The sequence below is a fragment of the Rousettus aegyptiacus genome, unplaced genomic scaffold (genome assembly GCF_014176215.1).
Source record: "Rousettus aegyptiacus isolate mRouAeg1 unplaced genomic scaffold, mRouAeg1.p scaffold_m13_p_13, whole genome shotgun sequence".
Lineage (NCBI taxonomy): Eukaryota > Metazoa > Chordata > Mammalia > Chiroptera > Pteropodidae > Rousettus > Rousettus aegyptiacus.
Window position 1 is genome coordinate 14,208,680 of NW_023416288.1, and position 15,702 is coordinate 14,224,381.

Genomic DNA, 15,702 nt, shown 5'->3' on the forward strand with positions numbered 1-15,702 from the left:
TTGACTAAAGGCCTTTTTTTTTTCTTTTTTTTTTTTTATCCTTTTGGATCCCAGGTCACAGGGTTTGTGAGAAGTGATAATAATTAGTTTTCAGAAGTAGAGGCCAATGATGTGACTTGTATCCAGTAACTTATCCTTAGTTGTTAGAAATTTGCCTCCAGTGATATGTTTGAGAACCAAGCTGGTCTTAGATTTTTTTAGGAGGTCATTTTCTAAGATCTGTACTTCATAAAAGGAGGAAAATTCTTCTTGGTCATGTTTTTATTATACTGAAATCCAAGTGTGGGTCTCTGCCCTAGCGGATATCTTTGTCTTTAACAAGCAGTTTTCTTTGTGAATTAAAAAATAATCAATAGCCTTTCTGTCTGAAGACAACTTTACACTTATGACCTATACTTTCAAAAAGCTAATTTTCAGGAAAAAAAATCCTTTTAGCAAAAACAAAAGCATAGTCATGCTCTGTGAAAGTTTTAACAAAGATTATCAGGTTATAATTGCTATTCTCTCTTTAACTTATTAATTTAAGTGGCATATTTCATTATCATGTTTTATAGTTAAGCCATTTTAATGTTATGAAGTATAACAGTGGACAATGAAAGGAACAGCAAAGTTTGTTATGAAAAGTAAAATTAAAGAGAATATTTGTTTTGGTGGGAAGATGGTAAATTAAAAATAAAATTCAACTATACCATATGAGGAGCTAGATTAAATTTTGAATATTCTGTATTACATTAGTAGAAAAGAATGATCCTTCTGACTATAATGTGAATGCAGAGTGTGTTGCTGAAACAGTATCTTGGAAATATGATCAGTGTGTCTGAAGCCAGCACCTATTTATCTGAATTACTCATTTTTTCTGAGTAGGCAGGTGACAATCTTAGTGCTGGATGCCAGTCTCTTTTTTTCATGATACAAATTAAACTGGACCTCTTCTAGATTGGTGAGACCTATACAATATGAAGGATCTCCACGTATAAATTTTATGTAAGATTATGGACTGCTTTTTAGATTTTTCAAACTTTTTTTTTTGGGGGGGGGTTGAAAGTCAGTATATAATTGTTTTTAAAATAAATCCTTGAGTACAATTAAATCAATTTTTCCTTTCTTCCCTCCAGAGGGGTATAAACAGAGAATTCAAAATACCAGGCAGCATTTTTTTCTCCTTCAAGATCAAATTCTCTAGCCAAAGGAGTTCCTACAATTAAAGTGGAAAAGACAGCACTAAGATGTTAAATTCTCTGGGTGTCAGGCCCCTGCTGTGAGCATGAGCTATAGGGTGAAAGGTAGCATCAGTCTCTGATGCAGTGAATGCTATAAGCCTATATGACACCACATCATGGGCTGAGCAATTGAGCTTCAACTTAAATACTTTCTCTCTTCCAAAAGGCGAACTGGAGAAGTGGTCTGCTTTTAAAATGTAAATAAATTTTTAAAAAGTCGAGCTTCTTAGGCATTGTCAATAAGTGCTATCAACTTGCGGGGGTAGCAAGAGGACAGTGAGTTAGGTTTCCTTGTCCCCAAACTGAACAATGTACCAGTGATTTAACCATCTTCTCACTCCTGCTTTATACCTCTAAAATATATATGCATATATACATATTCGTCAGGAGAACTTTAAACGTTGTGATCGCTAGCTCTGAAAGATACACAAAATCCAATCAATGTTTGTGTAATGTATTTGCATACATTTAAAATGTTATTTTTTCACATCAAAATATTTTTTGCTTTTATTGAAATATAATAGACAATTAGTTGCTTGTACTTACATTGTACCATTCAATGAGTTCTTTTTCCATTTATAGTTGGCATACAATAATGTACCAGTTTCACTTGTATAATATAGTGATCAGAGATCCACATTACTCTCAAATTGATCATTCCATTAAATCTATATCTAAATCACCCCTCTTCCCCATTACATGTTTACTACAACATTATTAACCATCTTCCCCATGCTGCACTCTATATCTCCATGTCTGTTCTGCAGCTATTCATTTGTACCTCTTAATCTCTTTGCCTTGCTTTTTGTTGTCTCCCAACCCCCTCCCATCTAGCATCCCTCTAAACATTCTCTATGAGTTTATTTCCGCTTTTGTTGTTGTTGATTTTATCCTTTAGATTCCACATATACGTGAAATCATGCAATATTTGTCTTTATATGACCATTCAGCACAATACTTTTTAGGTCCATCAAGGCAGTATCTTTTCCATCCTCTTCCTTTTTTTCTGTGTGTGTCTTTTGTAAGCAACATATGTAGGGGTCTTGTTTTCTTATCCATTCAGCCGCTCTATCTTTTGGTTGGAGCACTTAATTCTTTTCCATTTGCAGTACTTGTTGATAGGAATATGGTTGTTATTACCATTCTTTATTCCTGTTTTTGATACCTGTTTTTTCTCCTTAAAGAAGTCCCTCGAACATTTCCTGTAATGATGGCTTTGTGTTGACAAATTCCTTTAGCTTATTTTTGTCTGGGAAACTATCTGTCCTTCAACTTTAAATGATAGCTTTGCTAGATAAGTATTCTTGGTTGTTGATCCTAGGTCTTCATCACATTGAATATTTTGTGCCAAGTCCTTCTGTCCTGCATAGTTTCTTTTGAGAAATCAGCTACCAGTCTTATGGGTGTTCCCTTGTAGGTAACTAACTGCTTTTCTCTTGCTGCTTTTTAAGATTCTCTTTGTATTTAACCTTTGACATTTTAATTATGATGTGTCTTGGTGAGTGCCTCTTTGGGTTCCTGGTTTTTGTGTTATTTTCTTATTGTAGTCTATTATCTAGACTAAATAAAATCTCTTAATGTAGCCATTTTGCACAGGGTCAGTTTCTTCATGTTTTAGATATGAGTTTTATATACTTTGGCAATCTATGCTATCCACATTATATTGTAGAAATTCAAGAAAACAAAATAGAACTTAGACAAAAGCTAGGCATGGAAGTTATGCTTATTGTGTTAAATACCAGAACAGTACCGTTTTTCTTGTTAAATTCCTTTATTTTTAGGCTATAAGTTAAAAATATTGTCAGGATGTTATTATTAGTTTATGTATGTGTGCATATGTATAATATAGACTATAATTTAGATATAGTCTCAGGATATATTTTATATATAAGAAACATATATTTGTATATAAATCTAATATGTGATATGTGTGTAAAGATGTATACCTTACCAAAAAGTTCCTAGAGACCTTTGGCCAATCCACGAGCACACAAGCCCTTATATGTCAGAGTCCGCAACTGTGAGTCATGCCCTTTTCACACTTAGAATCTCTGACTTCCTTAACAGAGCATCCAGGATAATCTCCCTATTTTAAAGTCAATTGATTAGTAAATTTAATTACATCTGTAAAATTCCTTTTGCCATATAGTGTAGCATACACACAAACATGACACAAGTTACAAGGGCATGGTCATTTGGCAGTAGGGGGTAGTGTCCTGCCTATCTCAGGAGGTAATTTAAAACTATTTAAATGTCTGTTCTTCATCAAATTTAATTGTTTCACTTATTTATATCAGTATAGATTCATGGATTCCTTTTTTATTTATTCCTATTTAGTTTGTTACTATCCCATATTTGGCCACAGGAACCCTTTCAAACTGAGTCCTCTATCATTTTGAAATGACTCCTTATTCTTTGAACATTTTTGCTTTCTGGCAAACTGGATAGTTGTTTCATCTTGCACTTTCACTGCGTCAGCCCTGTAATCAGCTGTTTCTCCAAAGTGTCTTAGTTTCTTTTAGTTGAGAATGACATTTAGATATTAGTATCTGGGCCCTAGGTCCACTAGTTGCTGTTCAGGTGAAACTGATCTTAATTCTCCTCAGTGGACAGTTAATACACACAGACACGTCGATATTTCTATATTTATGTATATTGAAAACTATCAGTTCATAATGATAACTCGAATTCTAGTCCATCACCACAGAATGTGTTCTAGTTTTCTTTCTTCATATTTGTAAATCCTTTTTTTAATGGCAAGAAATCTGGTGCTTTCTCCCCATATAGCTTTTCACCATGCTTGAGCTCTATCATTCCATAACCAGCTGCCCACCGCTTGGGTGGTTGGTGCTGCCCCATCTCATGGCTTTATGACTTAATGGTCCACGAAAGGAAAGGAAGAAAGAGAAAGGATAAAGAGATTATTAAGGACTCTTTTTTTTTTCTGTTTGAAACACTTTTATTATAATTGCCTTAAAAAAAATAAACCTTCTATGTGAGAATACAATTAGGTTTACAAAATAATTGTAAAGAGTGTAGAAGAGTTCTGGCATACTACACACAGTTTACCTATTTTTAAGATCTTAAATTTGTATAATACATTTGTCACATCTAATGAACCAATATTGATATGCTTATCAAAAAAGCTCACACTTGATTAACATTTCTAGTAACATTTTTAAAAGGGAGTAAAGGATTTTATCCATGTGTCTTCAATTTACCCTTTATTTTGACTCAGTTCTTATAGGAACACTGAAATTGCTGGTGTTTTAGGCATTCTCTAGGATATCATACTATTTATTTATAGATTCTCTGGTGTTTTGTTACAGCAAACTACTATCTGTAGCCCAGCTTCTGTATTTTTTACTGGACAGATAATCTAATGAGATAAGATCTGTAAAGTGTCTGGCACAGGGCCTAGGTCACTTTATCAAGCACCAGAGGCATGATATTAGGGAACTATAGGTTTTTCAGTGGCTTGCAAAACAGCAACAACAACAACAACAAAACTCATTCCTTGAAACTATGAAAAGAAAATGGTAAAATCTAAATGAATAAATGTTTTATTAAATGTCTATGAAGCATAACATTATCTCAATGTCATGAGTCGTTAAATTTAGTATTCATAACAATCTCATATTTGACGATAATCTGTAGGTTACATTTTCAACAAGATGATTGCTGAAAAATCAGTTTATCCTAATTAAATGAATAACTTATAGCCAATAATTTCAATAGTAAAGTGATAATAGTAATTAAGACCATGTTTTCCTCAGCTGAGATCATTTTAATGTAGATTGGAGTGAATTTTAATATACTTGTTAGGATACCTGTGACAATCATAAAAATTTCCCACCTAGGCTATATCGAGTGATCAGCAAATGTTACTTCTCTTTCCTTCTTTCTCTCTATTTGAACAAATATTTTATACTGGAGGAGTAATGAGTTGATAATGTAGAAAGTGCACTCATTGGCAAATTCCAACAGGCAATTTGGAGATTTGAGTTCATTTTGAGGGTATCCTACAGTATAGGCTATAGTGAGAAGTCTAGACTTCTAGTCAGAAGCATTGGCTGACTTTCTGCTCCACCACTTAGTTTCTCCTAAAATGAGGGTGCTGCATGGTGGCTCTGACTGGCAATTGCATCATCTGCAAAATAGGGACACTAATTATACCTGTGCATCTACATTGAAGTAATGCTTGTGAAATCACTTAGTAAATGATCAGGTCTATAAAAATGTTAAATGAAATTACTGACCGTGATTCTTATTGTTGGTACCACTATATATATTTTTTAGATGTCAAAAACAATGAGGTTGACATAAATAGAATATTTTAAGCTCTTCACATAGTTTTAAATGTCAATATTTTATTTTAAAAAAATCAGATTTTCTAAGTAAACGGCGACAGAAGAATTTAGAGTGCTTGGCTGTCTTTTCTCCACTGCCCATTGTGATACCCTATGAAAGCGTATCCCCATTTTCTGTTTTTCCTTGATTTATTCTTGGTTCCGATTGAGAGTAGAGTACCTGAGGCATTTTAGAGCCAGCACCCAGTGGTAGATTCCATCAGCTACTGCTGGTTGCATTAGAATATTCACAATCTTCTAGAATGCTTCCTCTTTACTGATTTATACCAGTTACACAAAAGTGATCTGACTATACACTATCTCATACATTTTAAAAATATATAAGGATAGAAAAAAAATCTATTTAAAATTTTCCTCCCGAACAATTACATGCGTTTCTAGGTAGACAGTTATTATAAAAATCTGTAATTTATTTAAAAAGGCCCGTTTTCCAATAAATTTAGCAAAATTGTTCCAAAGACTAGTAGAAATCTTGATTCTCCTGTTTAATTGACAGCCTGGCATTTATTAAAGATTTCTCATGATGGTTGATCCATATGGTTTGGCCAGGTAAAGAAAGTGATAAAAGTTTTACTCAGGATATATAGTTTGTCTATTAAGCCTTTTAAAGATAACTTTTGAAGTCCCTTTAGATATTTTTAATCAATTTTCTGAACTTCATGTCATTTTAAGCTGTAATGAAAACTCCATCTCAAAGGTTATTCTTTGGAAGGACAGGTAATAAATAAAGACCTTTTTTTGCCACTTCTTTTTTTAGTGGTACAGTCAAGACTTGAAATGAAGGAATTATTTTAGTTCTAAATAATTTAAGAACTCTAAGATGGGTATACAGTTTCATAACTGGTGACATCTTTTGCAGGATGAAAAGAAAATGGCAAAATCTAAATGAATAAATGTTTTATTAAATGTCTATGAAGCATAAAATTATATCAATGTCATGAGTTTTTAAATTTAGTATTCATAACAATCTCATATTTGAAGATAACCTGTAGGTTACGTTTTCAACGAGATGATTGCTAAAAACTCAGTTTATCCTAATTAATGAATAACTTAAAGCCAATAATTTCAATAGCAAAGTGACAATAGTAGTTAAGATCATGTTTTCCCCAGCTGAGATCATTTTAGTGTGGATATTAATATACTTGTTAGGATACCTATGACAATCATAAAAATTTCCTACCTAGGACATACTGAATGATCAGCAAATGTTACTTCTCTTTCCTTCTTTCTCTCTATTTGAACAAATATTTTGTACTGGGGAGTAATGAGTTCATAATGTAGAAAGTGCACCCATTGGCAAATTCATAGTTATATATTCTTAAAAACTATGAGAAATCAAATGTTTGAAAAACAAATAAAATACTTGATTTTTGGATAGAGTGTGGTGTTTATTTTTAGAAAGTTGTGTATTAGTAGTATATTGTTGTGTATTAGTAGTATATTGTTGAGTGTGGTGTTTATTTTTAGAAAGTTGTGTATTAGTAGTATATTGTTGAATACAGTCCCTGCTGGAACTGCCCCCTCCTCTTAGGGTTCAGTCATCCACATGGGTACACATGAACCTTTACAAGCACAAGGGGAAACAGCTACAGAATGGATCCTGCAAGCTTCCTCCTGGGAAACAGAGATGTCAAACTATGATCCTCCCTCTCACAGGACCACGGCCTCTGGATGATCCCTTCCACAGAGCCTCGATCTGAGTGTTGGGTGGTTTTCAGTCTCTAAATAACCTAGACAAGCCCACAATGTTCTGGAGCATGGTTAAGACAAAAGGGAGTGTGGGGCACATATCCCACACTTGTGTATGTGGAGACTCCTCAGCTGCCTTCAACAGGAGCACTGCTAGTTGCCTTCTCTCCTTATCGCCATGCTCTCAGCCTGGAGTTGTGTTAGGAATGAGGAGGAAGACAGAGTTTGGAAGGAAAGGGAGACTGAGTGGGGTTAGAAGAAACTAACCATGGGTGATGATAATGCATGAACTGTTAATATGAGGTGTCCTAAATTCTAGAAATGTGCATAGGATTCTTCAGCGTGGAAGAGAGAAGGAAGATAAAAAAGACTGAATGTACTGTGGTGAACTCAGTCAGAAAGCATTTTGATTTTTTGGATTGGCTGGTAATAATAATTTACATATGCATTTGTAAATTATTATTTGCATTTCTGCAAATAATAATTTACAAATGCCACAGCCACATCATGAAGGTTGACCTCTTTTCCCTTGCCCAAACTCTGTGGTTTCTGTAAATCACTCTTAATTCTTGTGTGAAAGTCTGAATTTGGCCTATGATGGTTTAGGGCATAGATTTATAACACAGAAGTATTATGTAAATGTCAAGAACCACCTTTGTGAGTCTACAAAGAAACCACAGTAAACCATAACTGGGGGGCAACAATAGCTCCTAGCCAAGTCACATCAGCAACAAGTCCAGGTCTAGTGGACATTTCTAAGTGTTCATATGAATTCCAAAACTGATATTCATAGTTGTTGAAATCTTACTTCAAATAGAATTATTTTTTATATAAAGGCCAGATAAAAATAATCTATATGTTACTCTACCCAATATTCTCAGTTGTTTTTTGTTTGTTTTTGATAACCACAAATGGTGTATAGAAATCCCCAACATTTTCAATACAGATTTACTTTAAATTTTTAAATGTGTCTCTTGTATATGTGGCACTGTGGGGATGAAGGCAGTATGGTATTGCCAAAGCTGGTGCTGCTAAAGGGTTGCAGTTCTAACTACAATGACAATTACTTATTTATAGTAACTCCTATTTCTAAATGATATGTTTTAGTCACATGCAAGGTTACCATGCACTTGCAGAAATTTAGAATTACAGCCTCATAATCAATGCTTATAGGTAACTCTGAAGTAGAAATATCAAAGTCAAACATTCTTTCTGGAAAATGTTGGTTCCTTTCTTTCAAAAATTTATTGCTAACTAATAATACTGTTTTATAAAATAAAGGGAAAAAAACTACAATTCTTAAAGAAAACATCTATTTTTTTCCCAGTTGAGAAAAATGAGCTGTTATAACTTAACTCATGTACCATAATCCACCCTATTATAGATGTAGCATTTAGGTCAAAGTTCTACTTATTTTAGTCTGACATAATGTATATTATTTGTGTATTATTTGCGGCTCTTTTTATTATGAGAAGGAATGCTGCAGCACCATTTGCTTTTGGAAACATTCTGTTATTGTAATACAGTAGTGTGCCAGAGGTAGAAATCCAAAATTTTCTCTATAGTATGGTGCTAGTATGAACTGTCATTGATTTGTATCTAAATCAAGCTGCAACACTATTTAGAAAGATTGTGAATATAGAGCAAACGTGGTATATTTATCCTTTTACCATAGTGATATTCTAATTAGAGTTTTCAAGGGAATAGGACTATATAGAAAAGGTCTTTTATTAGTGTTAGTTGAAGTTGAAGCAGCCTTGGTTTTATAAAGAAGAAAAATTTAAAAAGCAAACTATATTTTTACAGGAACCAAAAATAAAGGACATTACATATTAATTAAATAGCCTCATGATAGTTTATCTACAACTAATCCTGATTTGTTTATCTAGTCATTTCTCTGCTTAAAACTCATTAAAATTATTGCCACCACTGTTTATAATTATTGTTAAATATGGTACTGAAAGGGAAGACTTTTTTTTCCTAAAATGTTTAGTTACCTCTTTCAGCCTGGGAAAGGATGAGCAAAAAGATAGTGAACTTTAGCATAGGAAAAATTGAACAAAGTTCTATTTTTAGTCTATCACTTTTCCTCAATTGTAAAATTGATCCTTTAAATCAATGCAGTGGAGAGAAAAAGAGATAATCCCATAGGGAAGCAGGGAACAGAATGATACAGTTCAGTGGGTCTTGAAAGTAACAGCACAATTTTGCAGTGATATAAATTCCAAGAATAGCTCTGCTCATGGTCATTTGTAAATACAAATAAAATAAGCAAACAGGATATAAATGTTTTTCCATTGTCATTTAGTCACATTGTTGGTTCTGTCTGCTATGTGGGGTAATCAAAAGTCATCTCAGCAAACATTTACTTGATAGAATTTTTTAAGCAGTGATAAGAATTACCCGTGTGAGTCTACTTAGAAAAGGTCACTAAAAACATAGTGCATGTACACACTAAAAGGGGCAGCAGTATGTAAACCACTCAGAACAAAACACTCAAAAGCCATCTCCATTATGACTATTGCAGAGTTATAGCCCAGCTTGGGCAGTGGTCCTTCCTGTGAATGTAAGAATATAAAGTCTATCTACATTTGAGTTTCAGATATATTCTGACATGTCTGGCAAATTTATTACTCCCCAACTGAAGCCACAATTCAAGACAGGGCAAAAAAAAAAAAAAAATGTTTCTAAGAGCAAAAGATCACCACTGGAGACTTAGATGTCTGGCAGGGGCACCAGACTCAGGATCAGGGCATGCGTGGTGGGCAGGAAGGGAGTGGGGAGGAGATTCTGTTGAGGAACAGCTGAGGTTTCCAGTAGAGTAAACCAGACACACTCGGCTATAACCCTTCTCAGTTCCCAGACACCATGATCTTGTGGAAAACTGAAAAGACAAGAATGGCTTCTGCTATTGGGGCCAATACACTTGTTGATGGTTGGACACTAGAAGAGTGTTTCCTTATTGGTCTGAGATAAAGAAAAAGAAAATAATTTGTAAATAAGAAAACTACTGACAGAGGCATCAAGTCCAGGGGAACAGAATTCAAAGGTTCTCATACTGGCAACCCCAGGAAGAATGAGCAGTAACATCAGTGCCCGAGGAAGGGGAGAGGGAGGCAGCTGCAGCAGAAAGACTGCTGTGCTGACTCTGGAGTTTGATTTATGCATGATAATCTTCTCTATGACCCCCTTTTTTTTTTTCCCAAGAGAGATAGAAAAGGCAAAGAAAGTGGGAAGGCTGAGTGTTTGGTATATAAAGCTACGAATTCAATGCGTATAGGAACCCAACCTTGTCTGGCACCGTCAAATTAATATTGTTTAAACACCACTTCTTGACCTGTTTCTGACCCCTTGCTATATCTTTACCTGCTTCTTTGCAATCTTCCATAAGCCTGATACTGAACACAACCCCTGACTTCCTGGCTCTGTCCTTGCTTTTTAGATAGCATCTGACCCACCCTAGAGCCTGGAACCCTATTCCAGAATTCAAGTTAAATTTGCCCTAGCCTTTAGATGAGTGGATTTGCCAGGCAAAAGAACATGAGATAGAGATTTATGGTCAGCAGTAATGATCAAATAGGTCTATGAAATAATTTAGGGCACATGGTTAGTGGATTATAATAGTTCTTAGTAGAAAAAGCAAGATTAATCTTGTAGAGCCATAATCACTGAAGGAAAATTGAATGGTTGTGGTTTTGACAGAGGCCTTAGAAACTCCCAAACCTAAAAGGCAATGATATAGAGCTTTTCTAGTATCTTTTCGTTCTTATCTGATTTTGTACTCAAAGGCAGCACCTTTATAAGAAGGTAGATAGACAACTGGATTGGAGAAACAGAGTGGGATACTGTGAGAGATGATCATGGTATAGAAATAAAAATATCAATCTCATTTTGCAGAATCACATTTCTTAGAATGTTAGATACATTTTGGGCAGAATTAGAAGTTCTGGCATTGGTAATAGCGATAATGCCATAGTTCATGCAGTAAAGACTCTTTTTTAGTCACCAATAATCAACTAACAAAGGGAAGATTGCAACAGAAAGAAATGACTTTATATAATCCAGTGACTACAGGGGACTAGTCTCTGAGCATCTGGTATATGGAGAAGCAGTTGTACCAACTAGATACTCTGAGACCCCAGGAATACTCTCAGACTGCAGCCCAGGTACTCTCTATCCCTGACTACTCCACACACGTGATGGCGGACTGATGTCCTCTGGTGTCTATAGTGCGGTGGGGTCAAGCAGAGCATTCTGTTAGAACCTAGAAGATCTGGTCTCTAGCCCTGATGTATCTACTAGTATAAAACCCAAGTAAATCACTTTTTCTTCCTGGTCTTCAGTTTCCTCACCTTTTTAAAAATGATGACTCACTCCTAGTCTATACCTATACGATGATGTTTCTCACTTAAGCCCTTCCTATGTCTTAACCAATATCCACCAAGTCCTGTTTGACTCAGTTTCCTCTTGAGTCAATACTGAACTGGTCCATTTCTGCCATCTAAAGCAGAGCAATATAAGATGATGAACACTTATTTTTTCACTTAGCTCCTTTTTGAGGATTCCATTTTGAACTGCAAAGTCAAATATTTTTTGAGAACATGTCCACTTGTGGTTTAATAAAATAAGATTTCTCATAACAGATGATTTAAGATTCTTCAAGGGTTAATGATCTATGCACTTAAAGTCATCATAAATGAACTGTGGAAAAAGAAAATACCTGGGAATTAATGATACAATATTGTCAGACAACACTGCCATCTCAGACATCATACTTTAATAAGTTTAGTATTTCTATTTTTCTTGTTTTTTTTTCTACAGATAAATTTATGCGTTTGATTAGAAGAAATATTTTCTAACACTTCAAAACCTTTTCATTCACACAATAGACTGTAAATACCTATAACATTTTATTTTTAAACTGATTCTAAGCAAATCACTTAACCTCACTGGACCTCCTTTCCCTCAACTGTAAATTGAAAAGATTGGAATAGCTAATCTCTAAGGTGTCTTTCAGTTTGAAAATGTTATGATTTGGTGTTGCTTCTCTTCTATGGTACACAGTGAGAACAACTATTTTAGCAGCCAGGCACAATAGGAAACCTAATGATAATGGCTTCAACAGGGGCCTAATTAGGGCTTTTAGATATAAATTCCATTTATGCTAAGGTCTTTCTCAAGAGCCTTAGTTGGATGGTAATTTTAAAGCATCTTACTAAGCTTGGGTGAATTCCAAAGCATCTTTATTGCATGGCTCCAATATTTTTGTTTTACAATAGTCATATTAACATATTGTTATAAGTGTAAAAAGACTTAGGCAGTGAGGAATTTTTAAAAAGAGAATGATGAATATATTTTGCATACGGTTACATAATTTGATAACCAGAAAGGATCCTGGAAAATCAATGCAGACTTACTGGTACAGGAACAATGTTAAAAATGAGGCAATATATGGACCTGATTCATTATTGGAAGTTTATATGGAGAATTTTCTAGTAGAAAATATTTGGGGACCAAATTATGAAAGTGAATTCATTTCTGAGATAAAACAGTTGTCCCCATTATTCTTATCAGATGCCACATAGAAAAATAAGCAGAAAAAAAGAGAACAAGTTTGAAAATTATATAGATTATTTTCAAAATTATATTCTATGAACACTAGATTTGCAAAAACCTATTGTCAAAAAGTATTGTGTTCAAATAAATTTGAGAAACACTGGTTTAAACAAAATTAAACCATATTTTAAATATAGACTTTTTAGGAACCTTATATTCTAGTGTGTGATATATACTGTTAGTCTCCAAGAGAAGGATACAGTGCACAGTATTTTTTATGAAGTTATTGATTTAAAATTTTTGATACAGATAAAAATATAACTTAATCATAAAGAAAGTTTGTTAGAATAAAATCTTAAATTCTGGCCTATGTTATAAATTATTGAGGTTAAAATATTTGTGGTTCGTATTATATGTGTGTGTGTGCGCGCTCGCGCGCACACATAAACTAACAATCGTTTGGGCAAATATTTAGAAGAACTTTTGTGATAATGCTGATTGCCTTCATAGTGTTCCCAGCTGTCTTCTAGAATTACATTTTCACTGTTTTTACTCATCTCAGCTCAAGGTCCACTTTTTAAATTGTTTACTTAGTATCTGAACTTCACTATCTTACTTTACTATCTCACTATCTAAAACTGAATGTGACCCAGCCTAAGTTCTTCATCCATTGCTATTTAATCACTGATTTATATTTTATAATCTCTCATGTGCCTGCTGACATTTTTTCACAGTGCTATACTGGCATAATTTGTGTGTATGTACTCTAGTTGGACTAAGAGGGAAAGAAAAAATACTGCACTTACTTCTGGAGAATTTTTTACAAAACAAATCATACTTGATTACTACAAAGGAATTAGACTGAGGCTTGTGTTGCCAAAGGGCATTGAGGAACTCAAATTATGTAATTTAAGGTTTATGCTGATCACATTAACCAGAGCATGAAGTGATCCATAATAAAAAGGAAAATTTATATTTTTAAAAAGGCTGTCAAATTGAGTGATGCATAACAGGTTTTCTCTGCAGTAGAGTTTTTGACATAGAACATCAAAGTCAGTTAGTTATATGTTATTTTTTTCTGTAAATATAATTTCTTTCTGGAAATGCAGCAATTGCAAGCTCTAATTTGTCTAAAAAAAAACTGCATCAGTTGGTTTATTATAAAATTGTTGAAAGGTAAGTAAAAAGAAAATTAAAGATCTTGTCCAGCTTACTTACTACTCTCTGGCAGAGAAACTTATAGCCATAGCACTTTTTGGATTATTTTTTCTATCATATTAATAAAAATTTTCTCCATTACAAAAATGTTCAAGTTTGAACATTTGAAATTTTGGAAAATACAGAAATACACTTCCTATGTAAACACATACAACTGCAAATTTAAAATTCAATTTAAAATTCAATTTAAATTCCATTTAAAATTAAATTAATATAATTTTTCTATTTTTTATTAAATTAATATAATTTTTCTGTTTTTCAACATATTGGAATCCCATACATGCCTTTTTATAACTTTCCTTTTAAACTCAATATCTTCTTAACATTTCCTTACATCTTTAAAAAAACTAGTATTTTGAAATAATTTCAGATTTCCATAAAAGTATAAAAATAGTACATCTTTTTTGTATCTCATACCCTGGTTCGACCAGTGGTAACATTTTGTAGACGTGAAGTACAATGATTAAAATGGGAAATTGACATTGGTACAATATTGTTGACTTAAGACTCAATTTGGATTTTGCCAGTTTTTATAGGCACTTGTGTGTCATGTGTGTGTGTGTATAACTGTGAAACTTAATTTTTGGTGTAGCTTTAATTTGTATTTCTTTTATGATGAATTAAGTTAAATATCTTTTTATAAGGTTAAGCATTTATGCATCATTTTTATATCTTTTTTGTGTCTGTCTCTTGCCCATTTTTCTAGTTTTGGATTTTTTCCCTCAAATTTTAAGAGTTATTTAACTATTAGGGATATTAGCTCTTTATTTGTAATATATGTTGCAAGTATTTTCTCCAGTCATCTTTTGACTTTTCTTGTGTGTTGTTTTTTTAAGTAATGGTTATATCAAAGTATAGTTCATATACCTACAATTCATACATCTAACGTGCACATTTTATTGTTTTTTAGTATATTCAGAGTTGTACAACTGCAATTATCACCTCGCCCTAAACAAATCTCATAGTTATTAGAAGTCACTCTCAATTTCCAAACTTGCCAGCCTTAGTCAACTACAAAACTACTTTCTGTCACTGAAGATTTGCTTATTCTGGGGATTTCTCATTGAATCTTTAATTAGTCTTATACAATAGGACATTTGAAAAATGGCTATATAGTATTCCATGCTGGTAATGCTTCAATATTTATTTAAGCAACTAGTGATTATTAAATATTTAGGTTGTATACATATTTTCACGTTATAAATGATACATTTGCTTAACAGCTTAATGAATTTCTGTTTATATCTTAAAAACGAATTCTTAAAAATCAATTTGGTCAAAGTATAGGCGCACTTTTTCACATTTTGCCAAAAAACTTTGAAAGATGTTCCCAATTTGAACTCTTCTCAATAGTGGATTATAATCTTTGAACTTTTACCAAAAACTAGAACCAGGGATTTTAAAAAAAGAGTTTTTGAAAAGTGTTTCTAATTCTGATTAGCAGGGATTCTAAACTTTCCTTCCTTACATTTCATGAATGTTTATCGTTTTCTTATGATAGTCTATTCATTTATGGTCTTTGCCCATTTAAAGCTGAAATGATTGTTTCTCATTGATTTCTAACAGCACTTCATTTATAAAATAACAAATTTTATGTCATGTATAATGTTAATTTTCTTCTCAATAGTTATCTATCTTTCAATTTTGCT

General features: G+C 33.3%; 1 protein-coding gene across 1 annotated transcript in view; it reads left to right on the forward strand.

Moving 5' to 3' along the window:
- The window catches only part of ZNF804B (zinc finger protein 804B), a 438,988-nt gene that overhangs the window by 45,358 nt on the left and 377,928 nt on the right, over positions 1-15,702 (forward strand). The window lies entirely within an intron of this gene.